Below are 27091 nucleotides of genomic sequence, written 5' to 3'. Positions count from 1 at the left end.
GTTAGCAAACATTTTTATCATTCTAGCTACAAACATTTTATGGAGTGGCCACTCTATGAGACACCATATTGAAACTCAAACATTCAAAAAGGTCAACAGATTTAGATTTATAGATCATTTAGGTTACCCAAACAAAAGCAAAGTTTTGAATTATGATGAACAAAATGGATGATCTTAAAGCCAGTTGCTTGACCTTCTATAGTCTGTTTTCTGATCACAACACAAGAACAAACACATCTCCTTTGTAGAGTCAATGGAAACATTAGGTGAGATAATTAAAACATTTATTAGAACTATACCTATATGATCTCATTTAATAGTCATATAATTTACAATGATAGATACGATATTATATATTGCATAATAGTTATGATTCCATGTTATATTTAAGGAAAGAAAACTAAAGAAGATAAGACCTTATCTAAAAAAATCGAGCTGAGTTTTGAACCCAAGAAATGTGGCCCATACTACTCAGTTCTTTGTTGGAGACTCAAAAGTTTTCTTTCAGGGGCCACTTCAGATCACCATCTGAGAGCTGAAGGGCTGAGCTGCAGCAGAGATTCCTTAATGACATCTTGCCCTTCCTGGGGGTGGTGTAGATATGATGATGAGCCAAGTGAGGCTATAGAGATAACTCAGGATACTCTGAAGAACAATTCAAATTAAATCTTCCAGAGAAATTGGCCAAGGCTATGCTAGGTGTATACCAACATCAGACTCTTCCTTTGGTTTGGTCTTGCTTCCATGAGCTTCCTTTCACAAAGAATCTGTAACTCATGAGTAGAATTACTCGATATTGTCTGACATCTCAAAGGTGGTCATATTAAATATGTCTTTCTTCTCTATGCATTTTACTTTGGATATTTTCAATTACAGTGTCTTCATATTCACTGATCTTTCTTCCTTTTATGCCAATTTACACAATTCTCAACTTATTTATCTTTAAAAGTTATATTTGTGTATTTCTAAGTATTTCCTGTGTCTGTATACATGTTTTTAATTTACTGAGTGCTGCTACAATGACCTTTTAGTACTTGCCTACTAATTCTATCATGTATGTGTAGTCTGGTTTAGATTTATTTTTTCTATTAAGCATCTTATTTTCTGTTGCCTTGCATGTTTGATAATTTTTGACTATATAGGAAATTGAATTTTACTTTTTGTCATCCTATATGCCTACTTTTTATCTCTAATAATATAAAATAATTGTTAATAATATTTAATAATATCTAATAATATTTTTCTAATAATATGCTTAAGTTTTGTTTAGAGATGCAAATTACTTAGAAAAGAATGGTCCTCGTTTCTTGCACTATAGATCGACTCGAAAGAAAAAGATAGAAATGTCTGTTTAGAGATAATTTCCTTCAAAATTGATAAAACATCTTTAAGATACTCCATGGCCTGTATATTATGAATGGTATAAGTGCAAGAGCAGGCCTTTTCCTTGCTTTTAAGTGCTCTCTTCTATTGCCTCTAATGCTTTCAACTGATTCTTTGCTAATGTCAAAGCCTTGTCTTACACAAAGGTGATACTGTCACTGGACTTCATAAATGAGGGAGATACTTTGCAAAGCTTTTGTTTTCTAAAGATTGGTGCTCAGAAATTATTTTATATTTTTAATCTAAAATTTCCATCATTTTAGACAGAACAGTAATTCTGATTCCTGTTACTTCATGTTGGCCAAAAGTAGAAATCTTGCTCATTTTAAATTAGAACTGTCCAGGATCACTTTATGTCCCTATTGAGAGGTTTGAATGAAATGAAGTCAAAGCCTGCTTAGTACCAACTCAAACACGTAGTATGTAAATTCACATTGCATATTCAGCTCTAATTTACCAACAAATATAAAAACCTCTCTGTTCTTTTCACCCCGAATGTTTCGGGCATTGGAGGTTTCAAAAGCTAAAATTGCTTTATATCAATCCACATGTTCCAGTACTTTTTCTATGCTGGTTCACTGGTGATGGCACAATTATTACAGGGACTAAATAGAGATTAAACAAGATACAGTGTGTGGCTATTCCCCCCCCCCCCTATAGTTTCTGGTCTCAAATAAATATATCTTGAGCAATGAGGAAAGAATCAGAAAAAAGTTAATCAGTTTCAACTGGGTCACTATCTGTTGTAAGTTTGAACATGTCTTTATGCATTTCCCTCAACATCCAAAAGATGTGCTTGTGAGGCTCAATGATGTGTCTAGATTGACACTAGTGTCTAGATTGACCCTCGTCTGAGTATGTGTGTCATTGTCCTAATTGGGTTTCCTTTCATGCTCAATGCTGCTAGAATAGACTTTGACTATCCATGACTCAGCATTAGAATAAGAAAGATCGAAATTAAATTAATCACTTATTAATATGAATTAATTTTTAGTATTAGAAAGGTTTGTGGTCTTCATTGAATAAACTGTGGACATGTTTTGTGATTAGGTACATACCTAGGGGTCTTAACTTATATAAATTAGCCTAAGATGAAATTGATTTCCTGTTGTGCACTTAAAAGTTGCAATTTCCTAGTATTTGTTGAGGACTTTAAGTGAGGATTTGTTGTACATGACTATTAAATTGGATTATGGCTTGTTGAAATCTGACACTCCTAAGTAAGATGAGAATGACATAGGCTACCTGAGAACAAGGTTTATGTACAAAAATAGCTTGGAGAAAGTGTTTTCCTAAAAGGCCTTTTGAAGAAATCCTACCAGGAAATCAATCACACACACACTTTTTTTTTTATTTTCAGAGTCTGCCATGCAATCTTTCTCGAGCTCATTTCTTCCCTAAATTATTTTTCTTTCTAAGTAAACAGAACCAGATAAAACCTGTATGACATTCCAATGCTATGAATGCCTTTGTACATTTGTGTGCCCTATGTTTATTCTTATTCAATTAAGGTATGTATTTTTAGCTGTATATATCTATTAGAATATATCTAGAATGATCTTTGTTTGCCAATGTATTTTTCTTACTTCCCACTCTCTCCCTATTTTTTATAGAAAATAATAATATAATTTCTTGATAAAATTCTTTTATGTTTTTGAAGAACCTCAACATAATCTATAAAGTATCTCAAAACTAAAAACAGAGAATAGTGTTTTGCTTTCATGGTAAATTTGTGGCAAAACAAAATTTAGTAACTTCAGAAGCAAATAAAAGTTTTCCAGAGAAGTAGCAATCAGAGGAGTCAGATGTGATTATTCACTCAAAGGAAAATTCTACACAGATTTATATCATAATAACTTAATTTATAAATGTGGAGCTTGCAAGTTAGAAAAAATTTGTGCATCTTTTGGAAAACTGTGATAGCCTCCTTTAAATGGCAACTTTTGAACTTCACTCATGAAGTCAATGTTTTCAGTGAAATAAAAACAGGCAATAACAAAAAAGTTAATTGCTGTATTTTATTCTATTATAAAAAACTCACCTGATTACTTAAGAAAAACAAAAATTTTAATAAAAATTTAGTACATATTGATACACAAACTACAGAGGCAAGGGTTACACCCAGAAGATTCCACATGCCAGGACTTTTGTGTCTCTTCACCAGGTATGTTAGGGGCTCTGGGCAGGACAGCTAGCCATAGGCCCCCTGGGCTGACCACTTATTCCAAGGGACTGAGATCCTCCCACGCCAGACTAGTCTTCAGGGCCAGGCCTGGAAAATCGTGCCCTGGGAGGAGGGTAGGGGAAAGAATCTCCTCCCCTATTCATACACAAACTACAGAGGCTGGGGCTGCACCCAGAAGACTCCACATGCCAGGACTTCTGTGTCTCTTCACCAGGTATGTTAGGGGCTCTGGGCAGGACAGCTAGCCATAGGTCCCCTGGGCTGACCACTTAGTCCAGGGGACTGATATCCCCCCCCCCACACACACACAAAACTGGTCTTCAGGGCCAGGCCTGGTAAATAGGGCCCTAGGGGGAGGGGAGAGGAGAGAAACTCCTCTGGTATGCATACTGGACCCCATTCAGGAGTTCTTTCCTTAATACTATTCACTTTCAGAAGCGCGCAGGCACATTTACACCCACGCAACATATATACTTTTTAACAACACCCAAAAATGTTTTTAATTCTTGACTGTTTCTAGGAAAATAAATGGAATGCCCTAGATTTGGAGGATAACATTAAAATCAGTCTCTAAAATCAGTGTACATGTAGACGTGACTTCCTCTACAGTGGTCCTCTCTGACTGCCAAGCCTAATCCATGAACAATTCATCTATAAAATGTATATAACCCCTCTGTTATATTTCACTTCCCCTACACCAGAGCCCCATCTACTCCCTCATCTCCCAATCTGGATTCATTATCTTCCTCTCAATTAACACTCTTTTCCCTCATTTCTTAACTTGTTAGGCACCAAGACCCACCACCTGCCCCAACAGATTCTGCCCTTTCGCACACCCCTAAAAAACTCATTATTACTCCTTAACTCTCTCACCCCCAATCATCGGTACCCCACCTTTACCATTTCTTTTTCTTTTTCTTTTTTTTGTTGCATTTTTTCTTTATTTAAACATCTTGATTACAAATATGATTGTGATTAGGTTTCAGTCATATAAAGAACACCCCCCCCTTCACCAGTGAAACATTCCCACCCCAATGTCCCAAATCTCCCTCCATCCCACCCCACCCCACCTTTACCCTTTTTAACTTCAGTACTACACAGTTCTAATCACAGACCAAAGTCTTGCATTGGATTTAACAACCCCCAACTATTTCTTTCTTTCTTTCTTTCTTTTCTTTTTTTTTTTTTTTTGTGTTTTTTTGGGTCACACCCGGCAGTGCTCAGGGGCTACTCCTGGCTGTATGCTCAGAAATTGCTCCTGGAAGGTACAGGTTGGGACACCAGGATTTGAACCGATGACCTTCTGCATGAAAGGCAAACGCCTTACCTTTATGCTATCTCTCTGGCCCCAACCCCCAACTATTTCAAAAGACATAAAATAGACACATATGTCTTTTTAAATTTTATGTGTATTTTCTTTGACAGCTATAACTCTTTCTAAATATTATTTTACAGTGACGACTGTACCCACTTTTTTTTTCTTGTCTTCTCTTTCTGAGCTGTTCAATAAGGAATTTTGGTGAAAGAGACCCTCAGTTTAATGCTTATGATTGAACCATGTCATGGGGATTGTTGGACTTGTTCTTATGGCCCCCATATGCACTGATAACACCACATGGCATTGTTCCTTATTTCCATAAGCACATTAAAATGGGAAAATACTATACATACAAATAAGTTCTTATCTAATAGTGATTGGAACACACAAATCTTGTAGTGCAATGGGACCTTACACCCTGAACATTGATATAATGACCTGACACAGGCCTCAGAAGAATGGGCATTCTCCATTCACTCTGAACCAGGGAAGCTATCTACAAAACATCGAAGGTTTTTTTATAACAGCACTTGAAAGCAATCCTCTACCAGGAAAGACCCTACTGCTGCTCTGACATTGACATGCTCAAAAGAGACTTCTCTTAACACTAAGAAGACTTGACAACAACAACAACAACAACCTGCTTACAGGACAAGGCTCTCTGCATTGTCCTTTAATTATGAGGTAAAAGCAGAGGACGCTCTGCACCATCCTGACTGCAATGTAGGATATGAAGATTCTAGGATCTTTAATACAGAAACATGATACCAACAACAGAGACTGTGTGAAAAATAAAAGTGTATTGGCACTACAGACAATGACTTGGATTGGACAAACTAGTTTGCCTGGAGCCTAGAGTTGGTATTATGCCAGGAAACTTCTGGGGTAGGGTCTCCTTGTATTTAGGCCAAGGCTTTTTCTTTCCATGTCTCTCATATTTTGGTGGGCCTATGCAAACAATAATTGCCACTATAACACTGTTTTTACTGTGCTCCTTTGACTCTAATCCTTAAGAAAAACAACCCACTTAAACTTTTGAGGTTAACTTAAACTAATATGCATACGTATGGAAATATAAAAAGTACTTTGCCTTCAATGTTTAAGGAGTTACATAAGTTTTATGGCTTTAGATTGCTTTGTGTGCTGCTAAGAAATATTATGTACTACAATCTGGGGACTTGAGGGACAAAGTAATTATACATGGGTTCTGTTTTATTTTTCTTAATGTTCTTTGGCTGAAAGTTCAAAGTTAATATATCAGCAATGGTACTACTGAGAATTCTGTTTATGGATGATTATCCTTCCACAGTAACTTTACCTTGTCCTCTTTCTTTGTATCTTTGTTCTCACAATTAAAAATAAAAATTTAAAAAAAATTCAGTACATATAAAGTAATTTAAAAATAGTATTTTTTCAGAATATATAGACCAAAGATCTTCAAACACCAATACAAAGACCACTGTCAGTTTGCAGGTAATTTTAGAAAAGTTGAAACCACTGGTTAGAATTTTATATCTTTGTATTGATATACAGGACATCTTCTGATGTGAATATGTAAAATGTTAAAGAAACCTAATGTAATCAAAATCATGACATTTTTCCTTGGACTAATGGAAATCAATTTTTTATTTTAATCTATCATTTTAATCTATAAATCATTATAATATAATAATCTATCTTTACTGATAAAGATATAAGAAAATCTCATTTGGGGACTCAAGAAGAGCTTACTTTTATATTTAAAATTAAGTCACTTTTACAACTACTGCAGAAATGTGCCACAATTGATTAACATATAAATTATGAAATATGTGCAAAATAACTGAATGGTTAGTTAGTATTAGTGTCTAGCTAATTTTGTTAATATAGAATTAATATAAAATAATCTAGTTAATATAAAATAGTAAAATCAATATTTCCATTTAATAGTTTTATTAACATTCAGTACATACTTTTTATGTGTCAAACATTGTGCATATTAAACTATTAATAGACACTGGCCAGGAAATCAACACGGCTCTTTTTTTGTTTTGCTTTTTTGTCTTTTTTTTTGGGGGGGGTCACACCTGGCAGCGCTCAGGGGTTCCTCCTGGCTCTATGCTCAGAAATCACCCCTGGCAGGAACAGGGGACTATATGGGATACCGGGATTCGAACCATTGTCCTTCTGCATGAAAGGCAAATGCCTTACCTCTATGCTATCTCACCGGCTCAAAAAAACTCTTAATAGGCATTACAAAGTCAACTAGAAAGCTGTAATAGAGGCAAAGTCTCTCAATCTATTGAATCCCACAGTCCGTGATTTTTTCATATATGAGTTTTTTTTATCATAATAAAACAATAGAGGTGACCATCAGAGCATTTCTGCACATGGCATTAGTGTTAGTGCTCTTAATTGCTGCATTACAAATTATTAATTTAATACAGATAAAAAGAAGACATCATTCATTAGCTGCTGATGCTTAATATTATTAATAGGTGTAGATCATAGATAACTTCTTGTAATCTGAATTTCAGTCATCTCTTAAGGAGCTATTTACATGTATAGGTGCAAAGAGAAGAGGGATTGCATTTGCCTGGAGTGCTATTGATAAACTATGCCAACTTCCTGTGCCTGTCTGTGTTTCTGGATACCTGAAGGTCTCCTCAGAGGCCTAGGGAGCGCACCCTCAAAAACCTGCATTTTGAAGCTGCCCAGTGAGTAAACTCTGGCTGTGGGGGTCCCCATCCAATAAGCTGAGCTCTCTGGCCTGAGGAAGCTCCACCCTGCTGTGCCTTTGATCACTCTGAAGACTTCCAGGGAAACCTCTTCTGTGCCTGTCTGTGTTTCTGAATACCTGAAGGTCTCCTCAGAGGCCTAGGGAGCGCACCTCCAAAAAACTGTGTTTTGAAGCTGCCCAGTGAGTAAAGCTCAGATGACTAAATAAATTCCAACCACCTGATTAACCTCTCAGATAAGGAACTTAAAGTAGCAATATGAAAGGTGTTTGTAGAACTCAAAAAAAGCATAGATTTATCTGAACAAAACACAAAGACAGAAATCAGAAAACTCCAAACTGAAATAACAGATATGAAAAACATGGTAGCTCAACTGAAACCTCAATGGATGTCCTTCCCAGCAGGGTAACAGCAGCTGAGGAGAGAACCAGAGTACTGAAAGATGTGATGCAGAAAAACTCAACACAGCAGAAGAATTTTGAAAAGATCCTTAAGACAAACGAACAGGCAATGGAAAAAGTACTCAAGGAATGCGAACAGATGAAAATAGAAGTCTTTGATAAACTCAACAGAAACAACATAAGAATCATTGGAGTCCCAGACACCCAGGTAGGAGATCTCCAGGAAGAATCAACTGTCAAAGACATCATCAAAGGGATACTCACAGAGTTAAAGACTACATGCAATCAAGTCCTGCATGCCCAAAGAGTACCAGCTAAAAGAGACCCAAAGTAAAACACTGCAAGACACGTCTTCGTTACAATGACAAATCCCACAAATAGCAGCAAGATAAAAAAGGGAAATTACATTCAAAGGAGCATCCCTAAGACTTACAGTAGATATGTCACAAGAAACTCTCAAGGCCAGAAGACAGTGTTGGGTTATTGTGACAAGACAGAATGAAATGAATGCCTCACCAAGAACACTGCACCCAGCCTGACTCACGTTCAGGTTTGAAGGAAGAATACATAGCTTCATGGATAAACAACAGCTCAGAAACTTCACAGATAAAAAACCAGCCTTAAAAGGAAAAACTGACAAGTCTACTCTAAGACAAGAGATACCAACAAACACAGCAATCTTATCTACAAAGATGAAGTTAAATCCTATGACAATCATCTCTCTCTCAATGTCAATGGACTAAATTCACCAATTGACATAGAGTGGCAAAATGGGTCAAAAAGATGAATCCAACCTTATGCTGCCTACAAGAAACACATCTGAATAGTCATATCAAACATAGACTCAAAATCAAATAATGGAGGAAAATCATCCAAGCAAACAACACCCTCAAAAAGCTGGGGTGGCCATATTAATATCTAATGACACCAACTTTATACTCAGAAAAGTGGTAAGGGACAAAGATGGACACTATGTACTAATCAAGGGATATGTGCAACAGGAAGAAATCAGACTATTATACATATATGCACTCAATGAGAGACCAGCAAATTAGTTAATACATTTACTGACAAATCTGAAAGAAGAAATCAATAATAATACAATAATTGTGGGAGACCTCAAATGGCCCCATCTACACTTGATAGGTCAACCAGACTGAAAACCAACAAAAACATACTAGCCCTGAAAAGAGTTATGGAAGAAAGAGGACTAGTAGATATATATAGGACATTCCATCCCAAAAAACCTGAATACACATTATTCTCCAATGTACATGGGTCATTCTCAAGGATAGACTATATGCTGACACATAAAACATACCTCAATAAAATTAAGAGGTTAGAAATCTTGCAGGCTACCTTTGCTGACCACAAGGCTCTGAAGTTAGATGTGAACTACAAAGGCACAAAGAAGAAAAACTTTAACAATTGGAAATTAGACACCCTGGTACTGAACAACCAGTGGGTCCAAGATGAAATCAAAAAGGAAATCAAAACTTTCCTGGAAACAAATGGTAATGAAGGCAAAAACTGCCAGAATTTATGGGACATAGCAAAAGCGGTCCTGAGAGGAAAATTTATGGCTGTAAAAGCAGACATAAGGAAGGAAGAAGGGGCATACCTGAATAACTTAATGATGCAGCTCAAAAAATTAGAAAATGACCAACAAAAGGACCCAAAAATAGAAAGACAGAAGGAAATAACAAAGCTGAAAGCAGAAATCAAAGAAGTGGAAACCCAAAAAACAATCTGAAAGATCAACGAAAGCAGAAGTTGATTCTTTGAAAAAATAAACAAGATTGATAGACCATTGGCAAAACTCACAAAGAAAGAGAGAGAAATCTGATAACCCATATTAGAAATGAAAAGAGGGAGATCATGACAGATATTGCAGAGATCCAAAGGGTAATCAGAGACTACTTTGAGAATCTTTATGCTACTAAACATGAGAACCTAGAAGAAATTAAAAAATTCACTTATAACCTTCCACAGTTAAGTAAGGAGGATGTAGCATATCTAAACACCCCCATCACTACTGAGGAAATTGAAACTGTAATCAAACATCTGCCCAAAAAGAAAAGCCCAGACCCAGATGGATTTCCTAACGCATTTTTTCAAATCTTTCAAGAGGAGCTACTACCAATCCTAGCCAAGCTCTTCCATAAAATTGAAAAAAACGGGGACACTCCCAAACAGCTTTTATGAAGCTAACATCACCTTGATACCATAGCCAGACAGAGATGCACCCAAAAAAAAATTACAGACCAATATCCCTGATGAATACTGATGCAAAGGTCTTCAACAAAATCCTGGCAAATAGGATCCAATGCATCATTAAGAAGATAATATACTACGACCAAGTAGGTTTCATCCCAGGAATGCAAGGATGGTTTAACATCCATAAATTTATCAATGTCATACACAACATCAACAAGAAGAAAAATAAAAATCACATGATCATATCAATAGACACAGAGAAAGCATTTGATAAGGTCCAACACACATTCTTAATCAAAACTCTCAGCAAAATGGGAATGAAAGGGACCTTTCTCAATCTAGTTGAAGGCATCTACCATAAGCCAATGAAAAATATTATCTTCAATAGAGAAAAACTAAAAGCCTTTCTTCTAAATTCTGGTACAAGACAAGGCTATCTGCTCTCACCATTCCTTTTCAAAATAGTACTGGAATTTCTTGCTATACCGATCAGGCAAGAAAAAGATATCAAGGGAATCCATATAGGAAAGGGAGAATTCAAGCTCTCATTGTTTGCAGATGACCTGATTCTCTACTTAGAAAACCCTAAAGACTACCAAAAAGCTTTTAGAAACAATAGGCTCAGATAGCCAGATGGCAGGCTACAAAATTAACACACAGAAATCAATGGCCTTTTTATACACCAATAATAATAGGGAAGAGAAGGAAGTCAAGAAGACAATCAAATTCACATTAGTGGCACACAAACTCAAATACCTTGGAGTCAACTTGCCCAAAGACGTGAAGGACCTATACAAAGAAAACTATAAAGGCCTGCTCCAAGAAATAAGAGAGGACACATGGAAATGGAAACACATACCCTGCTCATGGATTGGCAGGATTAACATTATTAAAATGGCAATACTCCCTGAAGAATTATACAGATTTAATGTGATCCCCTTAAAAATACCCAAGACATTCTTCAAAGAAGTGGATCAAACACTTATGAAGTTCATCTGGAACAATAAACACCCTCGAATAGCTAAAGCACTCCTAGGGAAAAGGAAAATGGGAGGCATTACTTTCCCCAAATTTAAGCTTTACTACAAAGCAATAGTTATCAAAACAACATGGTATTAAAATAAAGACAGACCCTGAGATCAGTGGAATAGGCTTGATTTCTCAGACAATGTTCTTCAGACATACAATTACCTAATTTTTGACAAAGGTGCAAGAAATCCTAAGTGGAGCAGGGAAAACCTCTTCAACAAGTGGTGCTGGCAGAACTGGTTAGCCACTTGCAAAAAAGCGAACATAGACCCCTAGTTAACATCATGTATGAAGGTAAAATCCAAATGGATTAAAGACCTTGATATCATACCTGATACCATAATGTATATAGAACAACACATCGGTAAAACACTCCATGATATTGAGACTAAAGGCATCTTCAAGGAGGAAACTCACTTTCCAAACAAGGGGAAGCAGAGATCAACAGATGGGAATACATTAAGCCAAGAAGTTTCTGTACCTCAAAGAAATATTGCCCAGGATACAAGAGCCAACCACCGAGTGGGAGACACTATTCACCCAACACCCATTAGGTAAGGGGCTAATCTCCAAAATATACAGGGCACTGACAGAACTTTACAAGAAAAAACATCTAATCCCATCAAAAAACGGGGAGAAGAAATGAACAGACACTTTGATAAAAAAAAAAGTAATACAGATGGCCAAAAGGCACATGAAAAAATGCTCCTCATCACTAATCATCAGGGAGATGCAAATCAAAACAATGGTGAAATACCATCTCACACCACAGAGATTGGCACACATCACAAAGCATGAGAACAATCAGTGGCTGGTGGGGATGTAGAGAGAAAGGAACTCTTATCCACTGCTGGTGGGAATGCCATCTAGTCCAACCTCTATGGAAAGCGATATGGAAATTCCTCCAAGAACTGGAAATTGAGCTCCCATTCGACCCAGCTATTCCACTCCTAGGGATATTCCCTAAGAACACAAGAATACAACACAAAACCCCTTCCTCACACCTATATTTATTGCAGCACTATTCACAATAGCCAGGCTCTGGAAACATCCAAGATGCCCTTCAACAGACTAAAGAAACTGTGGTACATATACACAATGGAATATTATGCAGCCATAGTTGTGCATTTATCTTTTTGCATTAACAATTTTGCAGAATGGTGGTAGATGCCAAGAATTAGAATGAATGGGAGCTGTATAATTTCTTTGGAGAAATTTACATACTATTTTCCAAAGAGGATGAAGCGGATAATATTGACCCCCCAAAAGTGAATGGGAGTTTGTTTCCTTCCACATGCCGAACCAATACTGGTTGTTTTCAGAATTTTATTTTGTTTTGATTTGATATATGCCATTCTCACTGCCTTGAGTTACCTCATTGTTATCTTGATTTGCATTTCTCCTATAACAAGTAATGACAAGAACGTTTTTATACACTTTGCATATATGTATATATATTTCTAAAATAATCTGTTTATCTCCTTGCATACAGTTTTTTACTGAGCTTTTGAATGCTTTATGCATTTTTTTTTTTTTTGGTTTTTGGGCCACACCGGCAGTGCTCAGGGGTTACTCCTGGCTGTCTACTCAGAAATAGCTCCTGGCAGGCATGGGGGACCATATGGGACACTGGGACTTGAACCAACCACCTTAGGTCCTGGATCGGCTGATTGCAAGGCAAACACCGCTGTGCTATCTCTCTGGGCCCGCTTTATGCATTTTGATATGAGTTTTTATCTGATGCAGTGCGTGGAAATATCTTTTCTCATTTGTTAGGGCATCTTTTAATTTTAGTCTGAGTTTCTTTTGACATGCAAAAATGGTTTAATTAGAATGTGTTTTAAAATCTGTAATTACATCACACTGATATCCTACTCTTTGTGTCTTGTACACACTTCAAAGTAAGATTTAAAGGGGAAAGAATTATAAATACTAGAACTCTGGAATCTGCCTTTGAAAAAATATGCTAAATTAAATACACTGATTAAAATAGTCCTATTTTATATTTTAAGGCATGCTGTTTCTTTCTGATAATTATCTTCCCAGTTATTTAATATAAACCACTCCCTAAAGCAAGAAAACCAGGCAGAAATTTTCTGATAACACTCAAAAACAGTTTTATAGATAGCCTCCTGAAGTCATTTAATAGGTTTGTTATAATCAGCACATGGGTCTCAAGAAATGAGAATAAGAAACAGTTACTTTGTAGTAAATTTTAACTATTGCAGGGATTAATTTTTAACTCATGTCATATTTAGTCAGTATTCATTTGAGAGAATGAGAAAATGTTTTCCAGGCTAAGGGCAATTATGTATTTGTCAAAACAGATGAAACATAAAATGTTAATTTTGTTTATTTCTCAGATAACTATTTTGGTGGAACATGGAATCTTTTAATATTGTAACAATCACTGAAGAAAGATTTTAACTTCTTAATATGTCTTGCCTATTCATTTCTACTTCACTGTTGCAAATTTCGTTTTAACTGGATTTCAAAATGCTTTGGTCGTGATTATGAATCTAACGCCCATCCATCTCTATTTACTTTGTTCCACGATAAATTCTTTCTTCATAATCACACAGCATGCAACAAATGATACTTCTATTCCTGGGTATGACTACTTGTGAGCATGTGTGTTGATACGATAAGAAATTGTAATGAACACCCAACTGTGGGGTGAAGTGGAAGGTAGGGTAATCTCTCCTTAAATATTATACTCTACTCTGGGATTCTCTGTCTTTCTTTAAAGTACAGATTTTTTTTTCAATATTAATTTTTCACCCTTCTCTGTTTCTCACACACTTGATTTTATCTATTGTCTCTTTCTCTCACCCTCATTCCATATTTTTGTTTGTTTGTTTTGTTTTGTTTTTGAGCTACATCTGGTGATGCTCAGGGGTTACTTCTGGTTATGCACTCAGAATTTGCACTTTGTTCAGGGGACCATATGGGATGCCCGGTATCAAACTCAGGTTCATCCTGGATCAGCGTGTGCAAGGCAAATGCCCTACTGCTGAGCTATTGCTCTGGTCCCTCATCCCATATTCTTATTAGAATTAATATACCTGCTCAATATAACTTTTATATATACATACAGAGAAAAAGTAAAATTAGAGCTAAGAATTGTGCTTTAGGGTTCTAGGGACCAGCTCCATCATTTACAAACCATATGAGATTTTAATTCTTTTTATTTATTTATTGGTTTTGAGGCCACATCTGTCAGCATTCAGGATTTTTTTCTGGCTCTGCACTCAGAAATAACTCCTGGCAATTTCAAGGGGGCATATGGGATGCTGGGGATTGAATCCAGGTTCATCCTGTGTCAGCCGCATGCAAAGCAAATGCCCTACTGCTGTGCTATCACTCTGACCCCCACTTTTTAACTCTTAAAATGTTTCTGCCTATAGTTATTTCTATTATTTAATAGAAATAATGATAGTAATTTCTTCACATAATTTCAATGAGATCACCATGTGAAGAATAGCATTAGTATAGGGATTAGAAAGGATCCCAAGGAGACTGAATGGTAGTCATGTGGCCTGCAGTTTCATCCAAGAATTGACACTTCCTTTGTATTCTCTGACAACACAAGTGCAGGATATCTGGCATATCACAATCATACATATGCAAGCAACTCCAACAAAGGGTGTGAACCTTCAACAAGCGCCATCACTAATTATACAGCTATACAATCAACTGATCCACCCCTGGTTATCACAAAAGCAGTAATATCAGAGGATTGGAATAAAAATTAATTAGTGTAAGAAAAATATTCACCCACTTTTTAAAAGTATAAGCACATATAAACCAATGCTTTTAAGACTGAACATCCTATAAGCTGTTACACTTCAGTTGCACATGAATGTTCAACTTTTCTTTCACCTATCCATACTGGCCCACAACTAAGATATAACCAAGGTGGTGGTAAACCTTGAATCAATATCAGTCCAGTCCATAAAACAGTAGTTGAAGAATGCTGATGTAGGAAGTCCCTGATTACAGTGAATTCTGATTCAGTAGGAGTAGTTTTGAGCTCTAGAGTTTTAGGTGCTATTAAACTGCTGACCAATGAAACAGAGTTTGAATAGCAGTGGTTTATTTTCTGTTCTGCTTGTACTCTGGTCCTTTTACTGATTTCTTTTTGGTTATGTAATAATTTATCTTCCTAATATTAAAAAGCTTGGAGCTTCCAAAAGGTCAAAACAAGAAGAGTCACATTTTTTTCAGGTGTTAGCACTATTCTATGACAATAACTGAAATGTAAGAAAGAACTAATAAGTGATTTACTAAATCTAATTTTAAATTTTTGAATCATATTTTGTCCTTACATAAGGATTGAGAATGTGGACATTTTTTTTTTGCTTTTTTCCCATACTTAGTGATACTCAGGGGCCTTCTATGTGCTCAAAAGTCACTCAGGTGTTGAGAAATCCTGTTTGCATAAATGTTCTTACAATGAGGCTCATTTCTCTTGTCTTGGTTCCTTGACATAAGCATTTCAGAGCAACTGTGGAAGTCTATGAACATTAGTCCTTCGAATTATGCTGACGATTCCCCTTGTGTGTTTTAGCATGACCCTTTTACATACTGGTAATTCAACTAACTCCACATCAAGTTTGGCCTATGGGGCATGTGAAAGACCTTAGAGATTGGATCAGACTCTACAAAAACTGACTTATGCTTGTACGTATAAGGAACTAAGATTTGTTTGCAAAGTTGCAAATGACTTAGAAGCAAAAGTTTTCCTTTGTCTCTTCTGTCTGTCTTCTTTCTGGGAAAACCACTAATTCCATCACCTTGAAGTCATGGAGTTCAGAAATGTGTGCTTGTGTGCATATGTTGGATATACACATGCATTTGTGCTTGTCTTAATATAACCTCAAAGCTACCCACCTCATCTAAATATGAAATCTACTATTTTTACAATGAACATTGTATTCCGAGTCAGCAACACAATTTTATTTCTCATTCCTTAAGGAGAATGGAATGAATGACTTTTACATGTTTTATGAAAGTTTCTTCTAGCAAAATCCAAAATTTAATAAAGTAAAATAAGCACACATGTTTACAGTCAATTGTTAAAACTTGATATTTCAACAAATCTAGAATACTATTTTCAAGATATAAAATATTATATACTAAGATATTACAACTAAGATGAAAAATAGTTAAGCTATATAATAATGCTTTTATAATGATTTAGACTTTTGGGTTATTTTTTGTTTAGTTTTGTTTTTATTTTTGGGCCTCACGCAGAAGTGCTCAAGAGTTATGCCTGGCTCTCTACTCAGAAATTATTCCTGGTAGGATTGGGGGACTATATGGGATGCTGGGGATTGAACATGGGTCAGATGTGTGCAAGATAAATGCCCTAAGTTTTGTGCTATTGATCAAGTCAAATGACTTAGAGTTCTTATTCAAATATTTTAATTAACTTTTAAAATTAAATATATTATATGTATTCCCTACATAGCCCTCATTATTATGTTTATTAGTACATTAATTTAGGATTACACACTTGATTGTGATGTGCCAGAGGTTCTATACTTTGCTGTGGCAACAGGAGTCATAAGTGTTAGAAGTACCTACATCATGGTATTTGATATATGGATCTGTGGAGGGACCACACTTGAGGTCCATTGCCTTCTAAAGCAGGCATTATACTACTGAGAAACTCCTCTGGACCACTTATAATTCTTACATATTTAGAGAGATTGTTTTAGATTAACTGTTTTTCTAATATTAAATATGCATTCTATTGTATTATTACAATGCCTTTCTGCTTTAGCAGTAACCTTTATTTGGTTTATACATTAAATGTGTAAAACATTTCAGAAGGCGTTTTAATAATTTTAACCTAATGTGTTAAACATAGCTCAACTGAAGTTTGAAACAACTCTAATTAGGTCTGTGCATATCACGATATATTATTTGATAGTAACTGCATGATGTTATTTTATGCAAGATGCATCAAAAATCTGAGGAATGTTTCCATGGTGATATTTATGTATCTTAGAATGGATAGATCTCAGAATATCTGTAGAGTTTTGTGACTAATGGCTACCTCCATAATATATCAGTTGTATGAAGAAATGGTTGTGTCCCTGGTGTCTGGGGCTATGCTGGAAAGGTCGCTTGCAGAACCCGGATTATGACCAGTGGGAGGAGTTACATGTTCCCTTCTCCCACACCCCCTGGGACCCAGCTGCCTGGCCAAGCTGTGAAGGCCTGGCCTGTCTGTCCCATTTCAGGGGTTTCAAACTCGCAGCCCGCGGGCCGTTTTCGGCCCTCCTTACAACATTTTGTGGCCCTGCCCTAGAGGAATCTTTTTTGTTTTGTTTTGTTTTAGTTGTTTGAGTCACACACCCCAATGTTCAAGGCTTACTACTGACTTTGCACTCAAGGATCACCCTGACTTTGCCTCCTGCGGCCCCCAGGTAAATTGAATTAGTTCAGGGGCCTATTGGCCAGCTCCCCGCCCAACCCAGAGTCATCCTGGTTACCAGTTGCATGAAGGAATGGTTGTGTCCCTGATCTCTGGGAGTCTGAGATACCTCCAAAATATATCAATCGTCATTTTCTTTCTCATTCTAGTTTCCAGCCATCCCACCCAAGCCTTTTTACTTACTTGCACACTCTTACTTGCTACTCAGAGAATTTACATTTTTTTCCACTTGAGAAAACTTCTCTATCCCGCAAATAGTTTCTTAACTTCATTCCCCCACTCTTCTACGAAACCATGTACTCCTATCTTTTTTGGCAAGGACACTGAGGACTGGGTATTTCTTTGGCTCTAACAGACATCCTAAAGACTAAGAGTTGTATTGTTTAGAATTGATTTTCTGGGGCCATGCAAGGTGATGAAACGTAAGAGACCCTAAAAATATCTTCACTAAATTATTGGGCAGTCTCAAATAGCTTTGCTTGAACAAAAGTGGTGATTTTCACTTCAGAATTAGTTATAGAGGCTTGTAAAGAATAGCTGTGCTGAGGAAAAATGAAAGCCAGTGTAACCAGAGTGGGAAGAATCACAAGGACTGAAAGATAGACATACAGATAAATATTTCAACTTGCTTAAGATACACTTAAGCTAGTAGCATGCCCTTAGGTTTGATTTCAGCAAAATTGCTTTTAATAGCTAAGCAATTACCTTTCTGGACATACTTATGGTTGGAGTTAAAACAACAGAAAGTGGTTCTAGTCTGTAATGAAATCTTATCACTTAAGATCGTCTGTTAAGCAAAGTGTGTTTATAATTTTGATTTTCATGCCTAGTTTAATAGAAATGTCACCAATTTTATCAGACTATTTTTCTTGACCACCTGTTTGTTATAAAAGACTGCTAAATGAATATTGTATTTCTAACATTCTCTGAAAAGAGAAGGGGGATGGGGGGTATTGGTGGTAGAAATGTTGAACTGGTGAAGGGTAGTGTTTTTTTAATGACTGAAACCCAATTATAATCATGTTTGTAACCATGATGATTAAATAATAATGATATAAATAAAATAAAATAAAATGGTTCTTTAGAGATGGGTATATATTTTGATTTTTACCAATGAGAATGTAGTATAAGACTTAATATAATTATAAAATATTCCCAGTTTTTAATAAATACTATTATGCTTTTATGAAGATCAACCAACAGACCAATATTAAGTAAAATATATATTAATAACAAAAAAACAAAACAATTAACATTACAGCTCATTTTTGTTTCAAGCAGAGAAACAATAAATAATATAAGCTTAAGTTTTTATATTTATCACCAAAAGTCACAATGGAGTATCTCATATTTTATATAAAATTTTTTCAAATAATATGGTGCCAATAACAATCTTTTCGTTTCCTTCATTTTAGGTGTGGCAAATTATTTATGTGATTAAGTTGTCTATATTCATAAATATTTTTCTTTGGTGATGTTGCTTCAGAAATTTGGGGGGCAACCACACCCAGCAGTGCTCAGGGCTTTATTCCTGGCACACAGGAATCACCGTTGGAGTAATTTGAAGGACCATATAGAGAGATAGGATTCCAAACTTTGGTTGACCAAGTGTCCTGTTCACTGTACTATCATCTAGCCTCTAGCTTTATGATTTTTACACAAAGCCATCCTTAGTTAGATAACAACTCAAGACACTATATTAGTGAGTTAATAAACACACTACTAAGTGGTGGGTGGGATGCTCTATTGCACAAAAGACCTGCCTACCATATTTTGTGCACAGATCCCTAGTACAGTTATCCTCAAAAAATATCTATTATTTCCATTAATGTATTTATAACTCATATTAAAATAGCTTCTTCACTCAGAGAAACTAACTTGTTCCTACAGCTAAACAACATTATAAAATAAATACAGTGTATCTAGAATTAATGTAAAGAACACCTAAGCATCTTACTGTAATTTATGTCAGTTGCACCAGAGTGTCAACTCCTTTGATGGTCTGTTGGGTGATGTCATATGACTGGTTGATATATGTGTATGTGTGTATATATATACATATACGTATGTATGTATATATATATATATATATATATATATATATATATTTAAGCTGATCTTGAAATACACTGAAGAGGACCAATATTTTTATTGGAGAAAGCTTGAGTAATGCATTAAGTCATATTCTTTGTAGAAAAAAAGTTGACTATTTTGTCACTTGGGGGAAGTGGTTAATTATTTAATTATCTTTAATGGTCAGCTCATTTAAGAAATGAAAGTCTGGGAAGAGTTAAGTAAATATATGCTTGAGAGTATCGATACTTCTCAACATTTTAAAATGGTACTGTCCTATGTAGAAATGAAACTTAAAACACAACTCAATTGAGGCTAACCATTTTTAACTATTAATCATCTAAATATGGAACAAGCAGTACATAAACTTAATGATTGTGACCTTCAGAGATGGGGAATCTTATAAATTAAACTTCAACTACTTCCACATACCAAATGCAAGTCTAGCTACTGATGTTTCTGGTTAACTTTTCAAGTAATACTAGTATGGCCAGATATGGCATCATGTCTGGTGTACAATAGGCTATTTGGTAGCAACTATATCAGGACACTTAGATCTGAAAGTTTAGCACCAGCAGTTTGTTTTGACAGAGCTATAAAATAACTATTTGAAGCATGAAGTTTGCCTTTCCTATTTGCAAAGTACCTAGATGTGAAAAGAAAACCCACCCTGATCTACAAGCAGCAATGAATCTTAGACATAAAGATCCATTATTGTTAATATCGACTTATTACATCACATCATTCTTTACAGCCCAAGGAATAGAAGAAAAAAACAAAGCCCAAGTTCTTTAACTGGGGTCTCAATCTTATATAGTGAATGTCGGGGGTATTGTGGATAATTTTTCATCAATTACAATATTTAGGAGCTGTTGAAATAGTATAGCAGGTGGGCACTTTTCCTTACACGCAGCCAACCTGGTTTCAATTCCCAATATCCCATTCAGTGCTTGGATTAAATCCTGAGTGCTAAGCCAGGAATAAACACATAAGCACTAAGAATCCCCTGGTGTGACCACCCCCAACTTATAAAAAGTACCACCACACTGAAAATGTCACAACAGGAAAACAACAAATGAAGGCGCTTTGGGTGAGGTTCTTGGCCTTTCAACCAAAGCAGTTTATAGAGGTCCTGATGGAGTAAATCTCAAAGAAACAGTCTCATTAAAGGGAAATCAACAACAGGAAGATGAACAGGTCCCCTTACCTAGTTTCTGTCCAGGTGATCTCAGCATCCTACCACAAAAAAAGGAGATGATGAGACCAAGTCCACCCAAGGCACAACTGATAGTTTCATGACTGTGAAGGTGAGAATGCTGAATCCTAACCACTATCTTGTATTAAACCCATAAACCCTGCAGCTCATCACCCACTGTGTCCTGAGTGCTGCTTCCTACCCTCCATACTTTTAAAACTTGTGTCATGGGAATCAGAGGACTGGCACTTGCAACCAGGCTACACAATGAACAGCTTTTTAAGTGGGGCCTTTCATCAAGGACTGATCAGCCCATGGCTCTGCCCAACAGCCCAGGGCACTTTCACTGTCTCTGTAACTGTTCTCAAGCAACATATTACCTTGTTAGCTGAAGCAGTAATCCAAACTCTACCCATTTTGGACTTTTCCACAATAGACTAGGAGGGATTTGTAGACTGCTTCATATGTATTTATTTATTGGGGTGCATTGCTGTTGCTTTGGACTTGTTCAACAGAAAAAAATGTGTGTGTTTCTTTACCTATATTTTCTGGAATACAGTGTTGTTTGTATACCTATGTTTCAGGGATTATAGAGTATGACATCTTTTAAGGTATAGATCTTACTATCTAACCATAGTCCCCTGGTGCTCCAATAATATCCATGGCAATATCCCTTTTTTCCTTTTTTTCATAGACACAGTAAAATGGAGGAAATACTATGAAAGAGGAATTTCTATCTATTAATACTAGGAACTCCAAAACTTTTATTTTGCAGGTGGACCCTGAAACATTTGTCATTTTGTCTTGATTTAAGCTTCAGTTACTGTAATTGGCTTTATAATCTCAAATTTTGGGACCCATCAATGGAACAGGAGCAGGTTTTGAGCAGCTCTGGCAATGAGGGAATCAGGGTCAAAGCTTCATGCTATATTGACTATGATCTTCAACTGGGGCATACTTTGTGAGCTCATGGCAATGACTTGCTACCTGGGTATGCTATAGAAAATTTTATGCCAAAAAACTAGATAAATTTGAAAGAAAGGAAAAAAGAGGAGAAATATCATTCTCATTTTACCTTCCTTCAAACAATATGTAAAGTGGTAGTCATTAAAATAATGTGGTACTGAATAAAGACACTCCCTCAGATCAATAAAATACACTTGAATATTCTGAGACTGGCCCTCAAGTAAATGATTAATTAATCTTTTACACAGTCACAAGAAATGAGGAAAGCCTCTTCACAAGTGATGTTGGGAAAACTGTTAAATGTCACCTGGTAAAATGGTCACATACAAAAAGTGAATCCATACCTCTCTTTAAGACCCTTCAGAAAAGTCAAATCAAAATGGATTATAAGCCTTGATATCATACCTAAAGATAGCTAATCCATGACATTTACGCAGGCTAATCCATGACATCTTCAAGGATGAAACATTACTGACCAAAGAAAAGGAAAGAGAAATAAACAAATGTGACTACATTAAACTAAAAAAGTGCACCTCAAAGTATATGGTGAATAAAATACAAATACGTACCACAGAATAGGAGAAACTATTCACTCCAAACCCATCTGATAGAAGGTTAATATTTAAAATATATAAGGCAATTGTAGAGCTTAACAAGAAAAAAATATTTGTCTCATAAAAAATTAGGAAGAAGAGATGAAAGACATTTCCTCAAAGAAGAAATACAGCTGGTCAAAATGTACATGAAAAAAATGTTCCACATCATTAATCATCAGGGAGATGTAAATCAAAACAACAATATGGTACCGTCTCACTCCACAGAGACTGTCATACATCACAAAGAACAAAACCATCCAGTGTTGGCACTGATGTTGGGAGAAAGGGATTCTGTTGAGAATGTCAACAACTTCAGCCTTTTTGGAAAACAGTGTGGATATTTCTCAAAAACAAAACAAAACAAAAAACACAAAAACACTAGGAACTGAGCTCCCATATGACCTAGCAATACTACACTTAGGAAAAATGAAGTCATGAAAACTGCTTAGACATGGATGGTAGATAATATTATGCTAAGCAAAATGAGTCATAGAGAGAAATAGATATAGAATAATGACATTTCTTTGTGGTATATAAGAAAAAATATAGTATTAATATCCAGAAACAATGGAGATGAGGGTCAGGAGCATCAGTCTATGGTACACAGCTTGTCACATATAGTGGGATAGTGCAATTAGGGTAGAGAAGGGACCACAATGACAATGATAGTTAAAAATGATTACTTTGGGCAAGAACTGGGCAGTTAAGATGATAGTTATTATTCCCCTTCAATAACAATATTGCAAACCACAGTGTCTAAGAGGAAAAAGAAATTGGAGAGTGGCAAAGAAACAGAGAGAGACAGAGAAGGAGAGAAGAAAAATACCTATCACAGAGGCAGGCAAAAGAGAGGGCACGGTAGGGTGGGAGGGAAACTGGGAAGAAAACTTGGGCCATTGGTTTTGGTTGTAGGAAATGTGCACTAGTGAAGGTTTTTGTACATTGTACTGAAAATCAATCATGATCAACTTTATAACTGTGTATCCTACAGTGATCCAATTAAAAAAATTCAGGAGGGATATGTTATGACTGCTTTTTATACAATCAGGGTAGTGAGACTGAATAGCCGTGTATCCACTTAGATACTTGCAGTTTCTTTTTCCACTGTCATAATTCTAAGATACCTCTTCCTTTCCTCATGATTATCTTTATAACAATTTTACTTTATTTATTTTTTTGAAAGGTTCTCATCTTGATGTCATTCTTATTAGAATTTAGGGCAAAACGCATTGCTAAAAGCCAAACTCACACCTCCTACATGCGGTCCCACCAGTTGAACATGGAATTTAGAATGGCTAATTAATAAAGAAGAGGATTACTTGAGGAAACTCAATATCATCACAGCAAGAGAAGATGAAATTGGTCCCAATGCTTTTCCTCTTCTGCAAAAAGAGTCATAAAAGTGTTTTTTTTTTTTTCACACCCTGAAAGGAGTATATTGTGTGGAACAAGGAGTATACTCTGACAATGATGGAAATGCTCCTCAGACACCCATAACTGCAGCTTAAGAAACTGACAGGCCAGAGTGGTAGCACAGTGGTTGGGCATTTTGCCTTGCACACAGCTGACCCAGGATGGATGCAGGTTTGATTCCAGGCATCCCATATGGTCCCCCTAGCCAGGAGCAATTTTTGAGTACAGAGCCAGGAGTAACCCCTAGGCACTACTGGGTGTGACCCAGAAAACCAAATAAACAAAACAAAGAAACTGGCAGATGACTATCTTCTGCACTTTGAAATCTGTCATCACTAGTCCAACAAAACCACACTTCCTAAAGACTAGAATGCTGAGGCTTAGAAAGGTTTATGGACAACAACATCTAATTATTGTCTTTGATTCTCGATTTATTGTGCCTTACCAAACTTCCTTCAAATTTTTGAAGTCTACAATATTTTGCTTTGACCTTAATCTTTCCCCTTTTCTTCCACAGCATTGTAGCTCCTCTATTGCTAGTAGCAATATTGTGAACTTTTGCTCTCCATCTTCTTTTTTTTTTAGTATTTTTTTATTTATTTAAACATCTTGATTACAAATATGATTGTGATTAGGTTTCACTCATGTAAAGAACATCCCCTTTCACCAGTGCAACATTCCCACCACCAATGTCCCACATCTCCCTCCATCCCACCCCACCCCCACCTATACACCACACAGGCTTTCCAGTTCCCTCATTCATTCACATGATTATGGTAGTTCTCAGTGTAGTTATTTCTATAACTGCACTCACCACTCTTCGTGAAGTGAGCTGGAAGTTCCAGCCCTCCTCTCATTGTCTCTGAGGATTGTTGCAAAAATGACTTTTATTTTTCTTTTTTCTTTTTTTTTTATTTAAACACCTTGATTACATACATGATTGTGTTTGGGTTTCAGTCATATAAAGAACACCACCCATCACCAGTGCAACATTCCCATCACCAATGTCCTAAGTCTCCCTCCTCCCCACCCGACCCCCGCCTGTACTCTAAACAGGCTCTCCATCTTCTTATGCTCATTTATTCCTTATATAATTTTCTTGAGATTTAGTAATTTTCTTGAACATCTGCCTCTGTAACAGTCTCTGCATCTCAGGATATTCAAACTAAGAGAAATAATAAAACAGAATCTCTATTTTGTGGATTGGTCTTTCCCACAAGGTGGCCCTGGGACCCAATTCAGATTCTTGGTTAACATGGCCCATAGTTTATCCTCATGTGATGAGGATGCAGAGTCTTGGGCCCAGCAATGCTGTGAATTATTCTATCTCCTCTAGACATATTTCAGGTATTCTGGTTACCTCCAGAGCTTACCCAGTGATGCTTGGAGTACCAGGTGTTGCAGGAAGTGAACCAGGAACTTCTGTAGGCAAACATGTGCCTTTACCTCTGTAGTGTTTCTCTGGTGCCATCAAATACAATTTCTAAAAGTAAAAAGCAAATTATTTCAAAGTAAAATTCCAGAGAATGACTGAAAAGATAATTGGTGACCAGGAGGAAAGTGACACTGGAAAAATATTACCCAAGCAATGCAGAGAAATCAAGATGAAAAATATAAAAGAAAATTTAAGATATATGAAGCATGGCATGATAAAGTTTATAACTAACTTTTCAAATAAACCAAATCATAATTCTACAAGAAAATAATCAATTTGTGCTATTTCATAAACAACGATACGAAAAATTTAAGACTGATAATGAATCTCCATATTTAAAAATGAACAATAATCTAAACAAAATGCATTAAAGCAGTTTTATGACACATTATAGAAAATAGTAAAGACATAATTTAACTTAAAAAGCTAAAAAATATTTTCCAATAAAAACATTTTTCCTGGGATAAAAACTCTAATAAAGAATTTTAATCAGGAAAATTACTTCAGAACATTAAAGAAATAAAATTATATATGCGTAACCAAATTAAAGAGCATTTTTCACTTGAGTTCTATTTTAGATCAAAGAAAAATAATTTCATAGGTAATGCTAGAAAATCAGCAAAATGAACAGGAAAAGATGTATATAATAATTGACTGTCTAGGAGCTGGAGCAATAGCACAGCAGATAGAGCATTTGCCTTGTAGCTATAACCCAGGCTTGAACTCTGGAATCTCCTATGGTCTGAGCCTTCCAGGAGTAATTTTTGAGCACAGAGTCAGGTGTAACCTATGAGCATTTCCAAAAAACAAGAAAGGAGACTGTCTAACATAATAAAAATTATTACTTATAAGGGATTAAGTAGAGACAAAACCTAAAGACATAAATTATTTGCAATGACATATATACTGATAAAATAATAAATCCTATAAACCTCATATAGGAAGAGAATAGATTTTAAGCATGCAGTGAATATAAAATTTCATTATAAGAAATGAAAATTTAAAATGAAATTTATATTAAAGAAGCATTCAAAGAGAATACTAAGATAACAAAAAAGATGACAGTAGAACAAAATTCACATTGTGAATTCACATGTGTTTAATTGCACAGTTATTTTTGATACACATAAATGTACAAAACTATAAAATAAAGCAGTGGAATGACACAAACATTTTATGACAGTGGTTTTGTGGGAAAGTGATGTTGAATGTATTTCAAACATTATGAGTAATTTTTTTTTTCAGTTTTTCTTTACCTGATCTTCCCTCATGGAGCTGCAAGACTAAATGGCTGGATATACTTCAATTAATACTCAGCCCAGAAATATTTTCAAATAGTTTTTAAAAAGCTTGTTGTGTATGTAAATATTTTAGGGGATTATTATGTTACTGACCCTAACCTGATCGGTGATTGTGCCCTACCCTAGGGTGTGACCTGGCATTCTGCCCCCACCCTAGGGTTGTACCTGATTCTGCTTCCACCGTTGGGTGGTAACTGATCCCACCATTGGGTGGTACCTGATTCTGGGGGATAAAAACAAGGGTCTGTGGAAGGCGGGGGTGCTTTTTGGCAAGAACTGATGCTGAGGCTTTGGATTTCAGTCTTGTCCACCGAATAAAGCTAATATTTCCACAAGCCTGACTGTCTGTGAGCTGTTTACCCGCCATTTCACCTCAGAACCTTCGGCTAGATAGGGTGGCAGATGTGTGCTTCGAGC

Source organism: Suncus etruscus, chromosome 10 (genome assembly GCF_024139225.1).
Source record: "Suncus etruscus isolate mSunEtr1 chromosome 10, mSunEtr1.pri.cur, whole genome shotgun sequence".
Taxonomy (NCBI): Eukaryota; Metazoa; Chordata; class Mammalia; order Eulipotyphla; family Soricidae; genus Suncus; species Suncus etruscus.
The sequence above is the reverse complement of the archived record's forward strand: the minus strand, read 5'-3'. Positions refer to the sequence as shown.